The sequence below is a fragment of the Loxodonta africana genome, chromosome 27 (assembly GCF_030014295.1).
Source record: "Loxodonta africana isolate mLoxAfr1 chromosome 27, mLoxAfr1.hap2, whole genome shotgun sequence".
NCBI lineage: Eukaryota > Metazoa > Chordata > Mammalia > Proboscidea > Elephantidae > Loxodonta > Loxodonta africana.
In genome coordinates this window covers 35,874,886-35,892,864 of record NC_087368.1, presented here as the reverse complement: position 1 = coordinate 35,892,864, position 17,979 = coordinate 35,874,886, and the positions used below count along the sequence as shown (strand labels likewise).

Genomic DNA, 17,979 nt, shown 5'->3' with positions numbered 1-17,979 from the left:
GGGAATCCGTGAGTTTACTCAGGGTGTTCTGGAATCCAAGGTCGCTGTCTGTGACACTGAGTCTCAATGTATTTCCTGAATATTTGGGCAGAAGGCTGCTCAAATGCCACTTCCTTCCAGAGGTCTTCTCCAGCCATCCCATCCACCAGGGAGGTCTCACCCACAGGAATCTCCCGCAACGCCCCGTTTTTTCCAGCAGGCTCACCACAATGTCATTACCTTGTTTTGTTTAAATTCGTCTCCCCACGAGAAGGTAAGCACCCAAGAGCAGCACCCTTATCCTTCTGCGGTGCTTTGGGCCTGGCGGGCCTCGATAGATATTTCTGGAATGAACCGAAGATCCGTGGTGTCTGTCAGATTTCGGACTCCCACCCCCACAGTCGCATTCCTCTCTGGAAATCATTTTAAAATCACGCGTCTTCATTTTGGAAATCAGGCGTTTGGCATTTCAACCATACCTACCCACCTTCCAGAGGCAATGGTGGTGCAGTGGTTAAAGCGCTCGGCTGCTAACCGAAAGGTCCGCGGTTCGAAACCACTAACAGCTGAGTCGGGGGAAAGATGTGGCAGTCCGCTTCCATAAAGATTACAGCCTCGGGAACCCGATGGGGCGGTCCTCCTCTGTCCCGTAGGGTCGCTGTGGGTCGGACTCGACGGCAGGGGGATTATCTTGGTTACCCACCTACCGTGGCACAGGCGTCTCCTGCAGTCGGGCTGGGCCCCGCGCACTCACCGGTCCGCCAGGCCCGCCAGTCGGAAGGGGAGCTGGGCAGGTGCCGCCTCGGCCGCGCCCGCGTCCTCATGCACACGACGGCTCGGCTCTGGGGCGGAGGCGAGGCGGGAACAAGGCGGGCCCAGCGGAGCCACCCCCCGGGCCGCCCCGGCCTCCGCCCCGCCGGCGGTCGGGCGCCGCCCTTCCTCCGCGCGGCCCCGGCGGCTCTCGGCGTTGGGAGCCTGGCCGCCGGGACCCTCACCGGCCCCCTTGGCGCACAGCTCTCCTCAGGACCACCAGCGCGCCTCGTCTCCTCAGGCGGCAGCCCGCGCGGCGCGACGTCCGGAGGCCGGAACTGCTTCCGGGTGAGCGGGTCGCCGGCCGCGGCCCCGCCCCTCGCCCGCCCGCCCGCCCGCTCGGCCGACCGCGGCTCCTCCCGGGCCGCCTCCCGCTGCCTCAGCCGCGGCGGGGACACCGGCTGACGGGCCGACCGGCGCCGCGGCCACCTCGTCCACGCGGCCCGCCTGGCCGGGACCCGGGGCCGAGGCCGCCCGCCGCGCTCCGGCGCTTCCCGGGGACAGGTAAGGGCCGCGCTCCGCCGGCGCGGGCGGAGCGGGGAGCGGGCCCGTCGGGCCTCGGCAGCGCGAGGTCCGCTTCGCCGCCGGGCCGTCCTCCCCGGCCGGGGTGTCACTCCGCTGTATGAGAGGCGACCCGGCCGGCTGCGCCCCGCTCGGGTGCCGGGCGCCGTGTCGGCCCCGGACGCCGCCCCGCTCGGGTTTGCCCCGGGACGACAGCCCGGGCGCCGTAGCATTTCTGGGGGCTTTTCCACAGGTTGACCTGAGGAGCCCCGGCGGCGCAGAGGGGAGGAGCCCGGCTGCCCCCCGGAGGCCGGCGGTTGGCACCCAGCAGCGCTGCTGGGAAACCCCAGGGGGCGGTTGTCCTCTTTGCTGTGGGGTCGCTGGGAGCCGGGCGACTCGACCAGGACGCGAGCGCGGGCGTGACAGGCGCCTGCGGGGAGCTCGCGGCTAGTGCTTGACTCACGTGGGTGTTCTTCACACCCAGCCCGGGACACCAGACCCGGTGCCGTGGAGCCGATCCCGACTCAGCGACCCGGTAGGACAGAGCGGAACCGCCCCGTGGAGTTTCCAGGGAGCGCCTGGCGGATTCGAACTGCCGACCCTTGGGCTAGCAGCCGTAGCACTTAACCACTAAAAAAAAAAAAAAAAACAAACCACTAGGCCACTAAATTCTAAATTCTCTCCACACCCAGGTTGTTAAATTACAGCCCCAGCCGGGCCTGGCCTCCCCTGCCTGTGGCTACCCAGCAGGAAGCAAGAGGACCCCAGGAAACCCACTTCTCTGTCCTCAAAAAAAAAAAATTCAAGAGTTTGCCCTCCTGTTTCCACCGCGGGAGATCCAAGCATCAGGCTGCTGACGCAGGGCTAGGGAAATACTGTACCATAAACGTCAACTGTTGGTAGCCCGTTTTCTTTAATAGTTTTCATTTAATGACTCATCATTTCTGCCTTACACAGAAAAACCGCAGAGTAGGTAAACTGACCCAAGGATGCATGCCATGGTAGCTGGGTGGCCGTTCATTTTTTATGTTATCACGGTGGGAAGTGCATGCAGTGCCGGGATCAGAGAGATGAGGACAAGAGGATGGATGGATGCGTTCCGAATCAGTGTTTAAAATAACCTTTTATTTTGGGGGCGAAGCTAGATGGAAAGGTGCAATTGTTTGGGAATGCAGAGTGCTGCAGCTAGGCTTAGCCGACAGGGATTTCTGGCTCGCCGTGGTTTGAAAGCCTTGCAGAATTAACCGTGGTGTAACACCATCATGCTCTGTTTAACAAACATAGAGACGATGACCTAGTATTACACTCATGTAGAATAAGAATTTTGGAAAGTGTGATTCATTTAGAAAGTTAGGTCACTGGCTCTGTGAGTCATTGATAAGGATCTGAAACTGCAGTGGAGGAGAGCGGAGAGTTTGTTACGGCCTGTTTCATGAGATACCTTCACTCATTTCATAGAAGTGTTGTATGGTTTTGTTAGATTTTTAGCAAGTATTTATATTTATTTTTAGAAAGTACTGTGAGGCAATAAAAATAGAACTTTTTCAAACTGTTTGGATTTAGAATAGTATGTTAGTTCAATGTGGGTTGTTGTGATTTTGCCCATTTTTTTTGCCAGATGTGCAGAGGAAGCAAAATAAATGTCAGTAAAAGCGCTGGCCTCGGTAAGATACGAAAAAGTTCACTAAAAGAAGCTGCAGTATACAACGCAGAGTCTTGAATGGAAAACCTCACTCAGTTTGTGAACTGATCCTTAAAAATACGATAGGAGACAACTATACTGAGTGCGTGTTTGTCCTGTTAGAGTAGAAAGTGTGTATTAAAGTTGTGATTTATTATCGGAAGGAATTTATTTTAAACTGGAAATAACTGAAATGTAATTGGATCATTTTAGGCTTTTAAAATGTTAGGCAGAATCACTTTGGATCACAAGTTTTTTTTGTTTAGTTTTTTTTTAATATACTCATAGCCTTGTGTTTTTCTTTCTTTTTGCAATTCAGCTTTTATTTTACCTTGATTTTCATTTATAAACAGCTGTAGTTAATATCAGTTAGTTATAAAGTAATGATAGATTTTTTTTTCTAGGTTTACCCCATTGGTCTTGCATACTAAATTCCTTTAATTCTTTGACTAAATTCTGGCATCGTATTTGCTTTGGGTTTCCGTTAGCTATTCTTATATTCACAGTGTCCACTAATGTTGCTTTTGATTTTTGTCCAGCTAATACTGACTTAAGAGTTTCAGTTCCCAGTAAACAGAGATCTGCTTTTGGAAAATCCCTTGTGGAAACCACCGTAACTGACAGTCTTAATAGGTCAATATACAAGAGAAGCTTTCTTCAGTCAGGTTTTAAGCATCTCCATAAAGAAGGACGAAAGTGGCTTGGAGGATGTATTTGGCACAGCAGCTTCTTTTTCTCTGCCTTTGAAAAAGAAACAAATGTTACCTAGAAGTGAGTGTAATGGAGGAGAGGTAGCTGTTTTCTGGCAGAGCTGTTTGTGAGTCATTTACCCTACCCCTAGTGTGAAAAGGAACAGAATTGATGATATCTAGGAAAAAAGAAAAAACCTTCTCCCTGCAGCCCGCTGGGAATGTTGATAGAGGATCTCTTAAGAGGAAATAAAACTCTCGTGTCCTCACTGTAGGAGCACTGTCCATCTCACCTGCAAAGTAGAGGCCACTTCGTAGCCTTTTCCTTTTAGGCATTGCTTTCTTTCTGGATAATTTGAATGGAAAGAATGTCCCTTAACCAGGGAAATATACTACCATATCTAGTTTGCAAATAAAGAATAGACTCTGATCTTCATTCAAAACCCAGTTTTTAGATCTTCAGCAGTAAAGGCTGAGCTAACCTTCTCCTGTGAGTGAACTAACTTTGCCTTTCTCTCCATCTTCCTTGCTAAGATAATTGAAAGGATACCTGTGGAAATGTTTTATCTGTGTGTTGCTCACTGCACTTGCACTTTTTAAATTCTTTGTCCTAAAATAAATTAGGGTATACTTAAAGGGAATCAAACACTGGGCTAAAAATTGGGTTCGTCATATGTTATACTTCTCATTTGTTCTAAGTTGATTTATTTTGATGGGGGGGGAGAGAATTCTGTATCTTGGAGAAACTCAGAGATTTGCTACACATATATAGTTTTTTATCTTGGTCTAGTAGCAGGGAGGATGACAGATAAAAGTAGAGAGGGTTATGAAGAGGTGAGAAAAGGTGTATATAGAAGGGACGGTACACACTTTATGGGACCAATAGACGTTTATGGGGCTTTTTAAAAATGGGTAAAACATTTAAAAAGAAATGCTGTGTGGTGAAAAGGAAGTGTTCTTTCCACAGTAAACTCCCAGCTTTTCCTTACCCTCACCCCTTAACTTCAGATAACCACTGTTAATGGTTTCTGGTGTATCCGTCTTCAAAAATTCTATTACGTGTACAGTCACATATGTTTAGGACAGATGTCCTGTACCTTTCATTCTTACTCTAAATATATCTTATGGATCTTTCCATATTAACACGTATGTCCACCTTATTTAAAAAAAAGGCTGAACGTGCTGCCTGGCGTGGGTGAAAGATTTTACCATTCCCTGTTAACAGATATTTGGTTGTTTTTAACCATCTACCGTTACAAACACAGCTGCGATGAACAATTCCTATATAATAAGCCTTTTACTATTGCCTAAAAAAAAAAATTTTTTTTTTTAAGTGTGTATATGGAGTACATTTCCAAAATTGAGACTGCAAGATTGGGACTTAGGTTGTGAAAATTAAAAAATTTGTTTCAAAATTGCACTTTATTTTGTAATAGCAGTTAACCTCTTCCTTAGGCTTAGAGAAGAAAAAAGGAACTTTTTTATTGTACTTTACATAGAAGTTTACAGCTCAAGTTAATTTCTCATACAGAAATTTATACATATATTGTTACGTGACACTAGTTGCAATCCCTATAATGTGACAGCACACTCCCCCTTTCCACCCTGGTTTCCCGGGAGGGTCCATGTAACCGGCTCCCGTTCCTTTCTGCCTTTTCATCCTGCGCCGGGACAGGAGCCGCCCATTTGGTCTGCGATATCTGCCTGAGCCAAGAAACGTGCTCTTCATGAGTATTAGTTTATGTTTTATAGTCTAGTTTAATCTTTATCTGAAGAGTGGGCTTTGGGAATGGTTTTAGTTCTGGGTTAACAGAGCATCCAGGGCCCATGGCTTCAGGGGTTCCTGCAGGCTCAGTCAGACCATTAAGTCTGACCTTTTTACAGGAATTTGAGCTCTACTCCACACTGTTCTCATGTTCCGTCAGGGACTCTCTGTTGTGTTCCCTTTCAGGAGGGTCATTGGTGGTAGCTGGCCACCATCTAGTTCTTCTGGTCTCAGCTTGATGGAGTCTCTGGTTTATGTGGTCCTTTTGTCTCTCGGGCCAATATTTTCCCTATGTCTTTGGTGTTCTTTATTCTCAAAAAGGAACTTGTAATTATTTTGTATTCTTTATTGTCCTTTCCGTTTTTGAAAATGACTGCAAAAGTATTCTACAAGCAATTTAAAATATTTTGACAACATTTGTACTGCTGAAAGTAGAAATAGTGTAGTTGGAATACTGGTGCTGTCATGAACAAACCACTTCCTTTATGTCTGGTGGTAGTTAGAAACTGTTGCCTCTTGTAGTATGTTAATTGTTTTAGGATTTTATGACCAATATCAATTGAAAACATTTTATACAGTTTAACTTTCTGTCCTGCTGAAGTCTGCTACCATATTGTCAGTTACGAGAGAAATAAATAGCCCATCTTCTCTCTTCTTCCTTCCCAGTCTGTTTGTCATAAATCCAAAAATCCTTTTGCAAAGCAGGGTGCTGTTGATGGATTAATTTCCCAAGGCAGGAAGGTACAGCTTCAGCCTTTATTCTGCCAAGTGTTTGTGAGCAGAATAAGGGCTGTTCAGATGTTTAATTTCAGTAATATGCAGGTCACTCATGACCAGGAGAAAGTTCAGAATCCTTTGTCCTTTTAAAAATGAGAGGGACTAAAGTGGATGAGAGGGGTCTGAGGGGCTAAAGTGTGATAATGAAGTTGGAACTTCTGAGTGGCAGTCGCACTGGCTGGTGCCCAGGGTCTATTTTGAGGCCTTGTCAAAGCTCGCCTGACAGAACCTACCACAGAACCATAATCTGGCCTGGGTCCCCTGCAAGTTCGGAAGGCCTGTGGTTTAGGAAAAGCGGCAACCACAGAAGAACGAGCTAATAAAGGCATTTGTGTTCAGAAGGTTAAGACAGAGTTTTGGGGTGAAAAGCTAGCTGCTTAGCGTTCGTACCTTAGGATCTAATTTTTGTCATCTTTTTTTTGGAAAGAGGATGATTAAGGAAAACTGAAGAGGAAAGTGGGAAAACAGGAACAAGGAGGCGGACAGGATTTTACCAGCATTGCTGTTACGTTCTGCTTATATGAGAGTGTGTGCCAAGGACCAGTCAAATGTTTTACAATAGGAGAAAAAAAATTACTGTTACTGGCTTTGGGAGGCCATTCCCCTCATTGAAATGGCAGTTGAATTCAGAGACCTTCACAGTTGTCACTGGGATCAGAAGGACACTTGGAATGATGGTCTGTTTCACAGAACCTTTTGAGTTCAAGCAGATAAATTAGCATTTTCCCAAATTCTCCTTCTGTTCTTCCCATAGAACTTCCCGTGCAGTGTCATGTCAGTTGTACTGAAGTTACGTCTTTAAGCTCTTCGTTGTACCAGGTGTTATCTCCCGGCATACCTGTTCTCCCTGTACCATGTGGTTTCTCATGAAGACCTTGGTATTTTCCGCTGAGTCTCAGTGAAGGAAATGTTTGAGTTTAAAGTTCTTTAACTGATGTAATTTCTTAGGCTAGTAAGCGCTTAAAGAACTTAGTGCTCCACCCTTTTGACCAAGGTTCACTGGCGTTTTGTATGGCACTTAAGGTTGTTTGAAGGATTTGGCTTAGAGACTTTGTTTACAGAATCAAAGCTGCAGAGGATTTCCCTGTCTTTTGGTTCAGGTTAGGTTGTGAGTCCAGGAAATTTTTTTCTTGCCCTCAGAAATTTGGATTGTAAGCATTTTGTCATGATAGTAATGATGATGTGTTTAGGATTCAGTGTGAGGAGAAAAAAGAAGCTGGAGTGATTCTCTTTCTTCCTTATTCCTATTTGGATTTTCCTATTGTTTTATTATCCCTTCCCTGTCTTAGCCTCCCTGCCGCCATAAAAAAAGGGGCTTGGAGAGAGGTTGGGAAAAGCCTTGGAGTGTCTATCATTTTTATTTTTTCAGAGGTGGAATATATATATATGTTTTAATGTGCTTTAAGTGGCAGTTTACAATTCAAGTCAGTTTCTTATACAAAAACTTACACACACATTGTTATCTGACCCTAGTTGTCCTCCCTACAATGTGACAGCACACTCCTCCTCTCCACCCTGTGTTTCCTGTGTCCATTCAACCAGCTCCTGTCCCCTCCGCCTTCTCATCTCCCCTCCAGACAGGAGCTGCCCACATGGCCTCATGTGTCTACCTGAGCCAAGAAGCTCCCTCCTCACCAGTATCATTTTATGTGTTATAGTCCAGTCTAGTCTTTGTCTGAAGAGTTGGCTTTGGGAATAATTTTAGTTTTGGGCTAAGAGAGAGTCCGGGGGCCATGATCTCTGGGGTCCCTCCAGTCTCAGTCAGACCATTAAGTCTGGTCTTTTTACTAGCATTTGAGGTCTGCACCCCACTTTTCTCCTACTCCATGAGGGATTCTCAGAGGTAGAATACTAAAACCCTTCTTAAAAAAGAATCATAGTTTATCTTTTTCCGTTGTTTTCACTGTGAACCCTGTTTATTTCAGTGTTCCTTTATAACGAACACTGAATTTTTAATTAGTTAGGGCGTAACAGGTATCTTCACTGCTTTTGGAAACAAACTTAATATTTAAATTACATGTTCTTAGCACTTTATTATTTTTTCTACAATGCCCATTTTCCTATATAGAAACATTTTAAAAACTAGGAATAATCTTTTGGCTCTCTGTTTTGTAAGCTAAAATAGAGTGTACTGTCTGTAGAGGGGGAAGGTGTTAAAATATTTATTTCAGTGTTAAATGGTTTAAATTATTTATGTATAAAACCAAACGATGTACAATTAGTAAGCATACACGTTGTTGCTATTTTTAAAATATTAAATATTCCAGTTTAGTGACCCAAGGATTATAGTACTAAAGATGGGGGGGGGGGAGGATCAATTTTAGATTTCGACAGTCATGAATAATGCTATATATAGGCAGACGGTCAGGGCAATGAGAGGGTCACTGTCTCCCTTATCTTGCCAAACTCAGTCTTTGCAATCTATCCAGTTTTGAGAATTGTGGGACTAGAAAATGAGGCAATGGGTAGAGATGGGAACATTATAGCTAATATTTATTGTGCTCTTACTAGTAAGCTAAGCTTTATATGCATTATCTCTTTTAACCTTTTGTTGTAGGGACCGTTATTCCCTTTTTTTTTTGAGGAAATATTCAGAGAGTATAGGGAAGGGACTTTCCAGGGTCTCCCAACTAGTTAGTGGAGAAGCCTGCGCTCACATTTGGGTCTGTGACTCCAAAGCCAAGACTCTTCTTACATGGAACAGTTTACACTCATTCAGGGATCAGTAGAAAGCCGTTATGATTTCTACCTTCTCCGCCAACCTCTTTTTTTTTTTTTTTATAATAACATTTATTAAGCTTCAAGTGAACGTTTACAAATCCAATCAGTCTGTCACATATAAGTTTACATACATCACACTCCCTACTCCCACTTACTCTCCCCGTCTTGAGTCAGCCCTTTCAGTCTCTCCTTTCTTGACAATTTTGCCGGCTTCCCTCTCTCTCTATCCTCCCATCCCCTCTCCAGACAAGAGTTGCCAACACAATCTCAAGTGTCCACCTGATATAATTAGCTCACTCTTCATCAGCATCTCTCTCCCACCCGCTGACCAGTCCCTTTCATTTCTGATGAGTTGTCTTCGGGGATGGTTCCTGTCCTGTGTCAACTGAAGGTCTGGGGAGCATGGCCGCCGGGATTCCTCCAGTCTCAGTCAGACCATTAAGTTTGGTCTTCTTATGAGAATTTGGGGTCTGCATCCCACTGATCTCCTGCTCCCTCAGGGGTCCTCTGCTGAGCTCCCTGTCAGGGCAGTCATCAATTGTGGCCGGGCACCAACTAGTTCTTCTGGTCTCAGGATGATGTAGGTCTCTGGTTCATGCGGCCCTTTCTGTCTCTTGGGCTCTTAGTTGTCATGTGGGCTTGGTGTTCTTCATTTTTCTTTTCTCCAGGTGGGTTGAGACCAATTGCTGCATCTTAGATGGCTGCTTGTTAGCATTTAAGACCCCAGACGCCACATTTCAAAGTGGGATGCAGAATGATTTCATAATAGAATTATTTTGCCAATTGACTTAGAAGTCCCCGCAAACCATGCTCCCCAGACCCCCGCGCTTGCTCCCCTGACCTTTGAAGCATTCATTTTATCCCGGAAACTTCTTTGCTTTTGGTCCAGTCCAATTGAGCTGACCTTCCATGTATTGAGTGTTGTCTTTCCCTTCACCTAAAGCAGTTCTTATCTACTGATTAATCAATAAAAAAACCCTCTCCCACCCTCCCTCCCTCCCCGCCTCGTAACCACAAAAGTATGTGTTCTTCTCAGGTTTACTGTTTCTCAAGATCTTATAATAGTGGTCTTATACAATATTTGTCCTTTTGCCTCTGACTAATTTCGCTCAGCATAATACCTTCCAGGTTCCTCCATGTTATGAAATGTTTCAGAGATTCGTCACTGTTCTTTATCGATGCGTAGTATTCCATTGTGTGAATATACCACAATTTATTTACCCATTCATCCGTTGATGGACACCTTGGTTGCTTCCAACTTTTTGCTATTGTAAACAGAGCTGCAATAAACATGGGTGTGCATATATCTGTTTGTATGAAGGCTCTTGTATCTCTAGGGTATCTTCCTAGGAGTGGGATTTCTGGGTTGTATGGTAGTTCTATCTCTAACTGTTTAAGATAACGCCAGATAGATTTCCAAAGTGGTTGTACCATTTTACATTCCCACCAGCAGTGTATGAGAGTTCCAATCTCTCCGCAGCCTCTCCAACATTTATTATTTTGTGTTTTTTGGATTAATGCCAGCCTTGCTGGTGTGAGATGGAATCTCATCGTAGTTTTAATTTGCATTTCTCTAATGGCTAATGATCGAGAGCATTTTCTCATGTATCTGTTGGCTGCCTGAATATCTTCTTTAGAGAAATGTGTGTTCATATCCTTTGCCCACTTCTTGATTGGGTTGTTTGTCTTTTTGTGGTTGAGTTTTGACAGAATCATGTAGATTTTAGAGATCAGGCGCTGGTTGGAGATGTCATAGCTGAAAATTCTTTCCCAGTCTGTAGGTGGTCTTTTTCCTCTTTTGGTGAAGTCTTTAGATGAGCATAGGTGTTTGATTTTTAGGAGCTCCCAGTTATCGGGTTTCTCTTCATCATTTTTGGTAATGTTTTGTATTCTGTTTATACCTTGTATTAGGGCTCCTAGGGTTGTCCCAATTTTTTCTTCCATGATCTTTATCGTTTTAGTCTTTATGTTTAGGTCTTTGATCCACTTGGAGTTAGTTTTTGTGCATGGTGTGAGGTATGGGTCCTGTTTCATTTTTTTGCAAATGGATATCCAGTTATGCCAGCACCATTTGTTAAAAAGGCTGTCTTTTCCCCAGTTAATTGACACTGGTCCTTTGTCAAATATCAGCTGCTCATACGTGGATGGATCTATGTCTGGGTTCTCAATTCTGTTCCATTGGTCTATGTGTCTGTTGTTGTACCAATACCAGGCTGTTTTGACTACTGTGGCTGTATAATAGGTTCTGAAGTCAGGTAAGGTGAGGCCTCCCACTTTCTTCTTCTTTTTCAGTAGTGCTTTGCTTATCCGGGGCTTCTTTCCCTTCCATATGAAATTGGTGATTTGTTTCTCTATCCCCTTAAAATATGACATTGGAATTTGGATCGGAAGTGCGTTAAATGTATAGATGGCTTTTGGTAGAATAGACATTTTTACTATGTTAAGTCTTCCTATCCATGAGCAAGGTATGTTTTTCCACTTAAGTATGTCCTTTTGAATTTCTTGTAGTAGAGCTTTGTAGTTTTCTTTGTATAGGTCTTTTACATCCTTGGTAAGATTTATTCCTAAGTATCTTATCTTCTTGGGGGCTACTGTGAATGGTATTGATTTGGTTATTTCCTCTTCGGTGTTCTTTTTGTTGATGTAGAGGAATCCAAGTGATTTTTGTATGTTTATTTTATAACCTGAGACTCTGCCAAACTCTTCTATTAGTTTCAGTAGTTTTCTGGAGGATTCCTTAGGGTTTTCTGTGTATATAATCATGTCATCTGCAAATAGTGATAACTTTACTTCTTCCTTGCCAATCCGGATACCTTTTATTTCTTTGTCTAGCCTGATTGCCCTGGCTAAGACTTCCAACACGATGTTGAATAAGAGTGGTGATAAAGGGCATCCTTGTCTGGTTCCCGTTCTCAAGGGAAATGCTTTCAGGTTCTCTCCATTTAGAGTGATATTGGCTGTTGGCTTTGCATAGATGCCCTTTATTATGTTGAGGAATTTTCCTTCAATTCCTATTTTGGTAAGAGTTCTCTTTTTTTTTTTTAATGAGAGATAACAATGGAGATTAGAAGTTAGGAGATCCTAAAAACATCTTAGATGTCACGGTGGCTACACATAGACATCTTGTGTATCTGAAGACTTAAAGCTGACTATAAAATGTATATACTCATTAGCTGGGGTTGAATAAAATTGTTGCTTACTGTATTGTATGATTCTACTTCTTTCCCACTATTCAAAAGCTTCTTAAATCATAATGATTCTTTCTTTACCTTAGCAGTTCTGCTTATGTGAATTCATCTTAAAGAAATTTATAATTGGATAAGTGTTCAAATGGTTATGAAAAAGTAAGTTCATTGTAGCATTATTTCTGTTGTTGTTAGGTGCCGTTTAGTTGATTCTGACTCCTAGCAACCCTATGTACAATAGAACGAAACACTGCCTGGTCCTGCGCCATCCTTACAGTTGTTATGCTTGAGCCCGTTGTTGCAGCCACTGTGTCAGTCCACCTGGTTGAGGGTCTTCCTCTTTTGTGCTGACCCTGTACTTTGCCAAGCATGATGTCCTTCTCCAGGGACTGATCCCTCCTGACAACATGTCCAAAGTATGTAAGATGGTCTTGCCATCCTTGCTTCTAGGGAGCATTCTGGTTGCACTTCTTCTAAGACAGATAGCATTATTTCTAGTAACAAAATATTGGAAACGATCTAAATGTCTAGCATTAAAGAGATGGAATACTTTCATGCCATTACAGTTTTGTAAATCTATATGCATTGATATGGAAAAATTTATTAAGTTGAAAAAGCTGGTACATTAGTTTTCTGTGCTGTATAACAAATTAGCAGCTTAAAACAGCACACTTATTATGGATGGTTTCTGTGGGGCACGAGCCCAGGCACAGCTTAGCTGGGTCCTCTGCGTAGGGTCTCTGGAGGCTGCAGTCAGGATGTTGGCTGGGCTGAGTTCTTATCTGGAGACTTAACTGGGGAAAAAACACTCTGAAGCTCTCTCGGGTTGTTGGTGGAATTGATTTCCTTGTGGTTGTAGGGCTGAGACTTCTTGCTTGCTGTCACCTAGAGGTTGCCCTTAGCTCCTAGAAGCGACCCGTGGTTCCTGCCATGTGCCGTTTCCCATTTTGCCCACTTACTTCACCAGGCCATCAGAGGGACTTTCTAGAGTCAGCTGGCAGCACAGAGCCTTTTATAAAATAACGTAGTCATGGGATTGACATCCGGTTGTTGTTGTTAGGTGCACTTGAGTTGTTTTCCCCTTAAGGCAACCCCATGTGACAGAGTAAGACTGTCCCATCAGGTTTTCTTGGCGGTGATCTTTTTTTAATAATTTATTTTATTTTGCTGTTGAGAATATACATAGCAAAACGTACAGCAATTCAACAGTTTCTCCATGTACGATGCAGTGACATTCATTAGTCTCTTCAAGTTGTGCAGCTGTTCTCACCCTGCTTTTCTGAGTTGTTCTTCCCCCATTAACGAACTCACTGCCCCCTAAGCTCCCTGTCTAACCTTTGGAGTTGCTGTTGTCAGTTAGCTCCCGTGTAGATAATTCTCTAAAAGAGCGCAATATTCAAGGCAGTTGTTCATTACATAGGAGGAAACCGTCGTGACCTTAGCGTAACTAGTGGTTTCTTACACGTGTCAGCAAAAGAAGGAAAAAATGAAAAATAAATCAGTTGAACTTCTCAAAATTAAAAACTTCGGTACTTCAAAGGACACCATGAAGAAAGTGTATGTAGAAGTAACATAAGTACCTTCTCTCTGATCTCTTCTTTACCACTGTTGTTCTTTCCGTTATTCTTGTACTTACGTCGCAATGAGTACTATGTAAATAAAAAAAAAAAAAAAAAGTAAATAGTGCCTTGCAAATTCACATTGAATACTTGTTGAAAAGGGAAAAATTAACGGTATATGATATATTTTGTAATAAAAATTTCCTAATTGAAAAACTGCTTTCATATTAATTGTGGGCTTTAAAATCATATCCTATTCTGTACTTCCCCATTTCTCCCTCGTTTTTGGTTTTATCTTTCTTCTTTGCTGCCTGGTCTTATATTGTTCACCCTGCTACTCCTGTTCTTTTCCTGTTTCTTACTTCATTGCACACTTTTTAAGTCTGAACTATCCTCAGCAGTGTGTAATTTTCTCTCTCCCTTCTTTTAATCCTCTGAATGTATGTTCTCCTGTCTCCAAGCTTTTTTAAAAGACACGAGGAGAGAAAGCTATTTGAATGGTACCAGAAGTAGTTTGCTGCTTAGGGGGATTGAGCATGCAGTTGTTAGCAAGAGTATATATATATCTTCCTAATTTGAGTCCTGCGCAGGTGATGAAATACTATTACAAGGGTCATGCTGAACTTGAAATCCATTAGAATTCATTTACAGAATAACATGGTTAGCAAGGAAGGAAGTGCAGCCACTGATGTAATGTCTTATAAAGACAGGAAATGGAAAAATGATCGATTGTGTTGGGTGTATGAGAATAGTGTTTATTCAAAATACGAGGCGTTCCAAAACATTTTTTTGGTAATTTGGGCTGCTGAATGTGGGAATGAATGAGAAGTAATTATACAGGTTCCCGCTTACCAATTGTAAGATGTTTAACTTGTAATTTATTAAATATGAATTTAACTTACCCATTCTAGGTTCTCACATTCTGCTGAGATTGAGTTTCTGTTTAGCATTTATTCTAGTTCTGTCGAGTTTTCCAGTTTTGTCTCAAAAAAAAAAAAAGAAAAGAAAAAATGTTGTACTTTGCTTCAATTTCAGGATGAGCCTTTTACGGTGGTGCAGTGGTTAAGAGCTCAGCTGCTAACCAGAAGGTTGGCAGTTCGAATCCACCAGCTACTCCTTGGAAACCCTATGGGGCGGTTCTACTCTGTCCAGTAGGGTCGCTATGAGTTGGAATTGAATTGAAGGCAATAGGTTTGGGTTTATTAATAATTTAAGGAGCCCTGGTGGTGCAGTGGTTAAAGTGCTCGGCTGCTAACTGAAAGGCCGGCTCTTCGGACCCACCAGCCCCTCCGGAGGAGAAAGATGTGACAGTCTGCTTTTGTAAAGATTTACAGCCTTGGAAACCCACAGGGTCACTATGAGTCAGAAATCAATTCGATGGCAATGGGTTTGGTTTTTTTGCTATTAACAATTTATTCATTTTAGGCAATGGTCTCATCTAGTTATCTGCAGAATTGATGTCTTTAATGTATATTTATTCCCCCCTCCCCCCCTTCTAGCCCAGGAATTTGGGCCATTCTTCCCATTGCCCATATTCTTTTATTTTTAATGTATACATAACTATTGGTATTCTTTGGTGCTTTAATTATCTCTGCCTATTTTTCAAATCAAGGTTTTTTTTTTTATTATTATTACAATTTCAGTTCCCTTGCCTTTTTGTTCACCTGATTGTCCACCTTTTGCTACCAGTTATGTAATTTTTCCCCCAAGACTTATTATGTGAAATTCCAAACACAGAAGAGTTGAGAGAGCTCCGCTTGTGAACACCGTGGTACCTATCACCTGGATTTAACGTTTCACCATACTTTATCACCTGTCTATCCCTCTAGCCATCGATCCTTCCGTCTTCTTTTTTCTTCAGATGTTGCTAAATATTTGAACATGCGTATCATTGAGTAGAGTTCAGTATTTGTTTGCAGGCCTTTTTTCTTTCGAGGTAAAACTCACATAGAATGATATGTATAGGTCTTCAGCACGCTACTTCATGGTCTCTGTCTTCTGTTTCCTTCTAAGCCAGGTATGTTCTGTAAAGGGGACTGGCACCCATTGTAAGGCCGCACTCCCAAAACTATTAGCTTGTGTATTCATTTGGATTTTCAAGGATAGACTTTGAATACCACAAAGTACTTTGAAATTTTCTCCTTTTTAACATTTGCTTTTATTATGGGAATATGGTACACAGTAAAATGATTATAGTCAAAGGCATTTTTATTTTTTCCAGATTGTCGCTGGCTTCAGCAAAAATTCTTAGCATGGCTAATGATATCACACAATGCGTGCCGGAGGAAAGAACTTAAGGGTATTTTTGTTTAGTTAATAAGTGTGAAATTGTAAAGAAAGGCAAGGATTACCCTTTTGTCAGTTTTGTAAGCTAAATATGTGAAAGATGTAGTTAATTCAGAACCCTTTAAACCTTTATGAAGTGCTTTATGGTTTATTCGTTGGGTAGTACAAACTGCGCTCAATTACTAATGAAAAGGTTGGTGGGTCAGACCCACCCAGCAGGGCATCAGAGAAAGACCTGGCCATCTGCCGATTAAGATTATAGCCAAGAAAACCCTGGAGAGCTCACTTCTGCTTAGTAACGCGTGGGGTCGCCATGAGTCTGAATCACATTGATGGCAGTGGGTTTGGGTTTTTGTTTTGTTTTGGTCTGGTTTAGGGTTTATTAAGTGCTTTTATTTATCTTAACTCGTTTGAGTCTCATATTAACCGTGTTAGATGGGACAATTCTTATTTCTGCTCTGTAGACGAAGAAACCAAGGTTTAGGAAGTGAAAAGGGCAATTCAGAGAATCAGATCCTCTTATTTTAAATTTTGTCCTGTGATAGCAACAGTCACATAAGTTTCTAGTCCTGGTGTCATTGCAGATACTGGGATTTACTTAGGAATAACTACTAAATGTTTTGGCACAGGCTAGCGTTAACTGTAGGAAACACTGGCCGCCTAGTGGTTAAGTGCTATGGGTGCTAAACAAAGGGTCGGCAGTTCGAATCCGCCAGGCGCTCCTTGGAAACTCTATGGGGCAGTTCTACTCTGTCCTATAGGGTCACTATGAGTCAGAATCGACTCGACGGCACTGGGTTTGGTTTTTGGTTTGGTTTAGTGTTTACCGAAGTGACTGCCCTCATGCAAAGATACCTTACAGCAATAAATGAGTTCTCCATGATGCGATACCTAGCTATAGAGGTCTGCACCTCTCAAGATCCAGATAGGCACAGAACTTGAGTGTGCTGTATTTAGAATGTGACATGCTGATATTATGTGCACAGTCTGTTCTCACAAAAGGGAACAATATCGTGATTGAAACACCACTTTTAGTGTGGCGGAATGCCTATTTTTGACACATATGAGAAATTCATTGGCAAAGAGAAGGCCTTATTAATGTCTGTTTAGGAAGGCTTATATTCCATAACATCCTTAAGGAATTCTCATCTTTTCTTTTAAGGAAACAGATACTTAATGACAAACCCGTCTGGAGAAAATCAACTTGACATTGTCTAGGTAAAGGAGCTGGCAAAATGGAGGCAGTTTTTTTTTTTTTTGTCAGTTGATGTAAGTGCATAGCTTGCTAATTTGGCCAGTACCACTAAGGAAAATCTGGAAGAGATTAAAACCAAGAAAAGTATTCTCGGGGAAACCTCCTTGGTATAGAAACATCCCGAAAATCCATCAGGATCAGAAGCTGGAAATAATCTATTCAAGGTTGCCTTCAAATCCATGTGCTTATTTTTATCATTTTGTTGAAAAGCAGTTTCCCATTGGCTAAATATATATATTTTTAGTTGTTTTTATTGGCTATATTAGGAATTTTATTTCTTTTAAGATTTCCCCACATCTCCACTATAGAATCTTCTAATATAGAAGTTACTAGAAGGTGGATTGCATAGGAGCAGAAAACCTTTAATTTTTCTAATGCTAGTAAGGATATCTGACAAGAGTACAAAGGATATAGTTCTTCCAGAAGTACTCGATTGTTCTCTGAACAAGGTAATGATTGATTTGTTTCATGAGCAACTGAAGAAGGTGACAGGACCTAGCCAGTCAGTCACATAACATCTAGATACTGTCTATAGATAGGAGCCCTGGTGGCGCAGTGGTTAAGTGATCAGCTGCTAACCAAAGGGTTGGTGGTTTGAACCCACCAGCTGCTCCGTGGAAGAAAGATGTGGCAGTTTGCTTCCCTAAAGATTACAGCGTTGGAAACCCTATGGAGCTGTTCTCTGTCCTGTAGAGTCACTATGAGTTGGAATCAACTCTTCAGCAGTGGGTTTACCCTCTGTAGATAGGCGCAAGGAAGACAAGCAAAAAA

At 42.7% G+C, this 17,979-nt stretch overlaps 1 protein-coding gene across 6 annotated transcripts in view; it reads left to right on the top strand.

Annotated features, from left to right (window-relative positions):
* The first annotated feature begins 1,202 nt into the window (after positions 1 to 1,202).
* LRRFIP2 (LRR binding FLII interacting protein 2) overlaps positions 1,203 to 17,979 on the top strand; it is a 113,306-nt gene continuing 96,529 nt past the window's right edge. For 5 of the 6 annotated variants that reach the window (XM_023554845.2, XM_003415706.4, XM_023554843.2 and 2 more), the window contains exon 1: positions 1,203 to 1,293. The gene's annotated coding sequence lies outside the window, so the exon portion shown is untranslated. Of the gene's footprint in view, positions 1,294 to 17,226; positions 17,373 to 17,979 lie in introns of those variants that run through there. The other variant, XM_064277462.1, reaches the window with a different exon arrangement.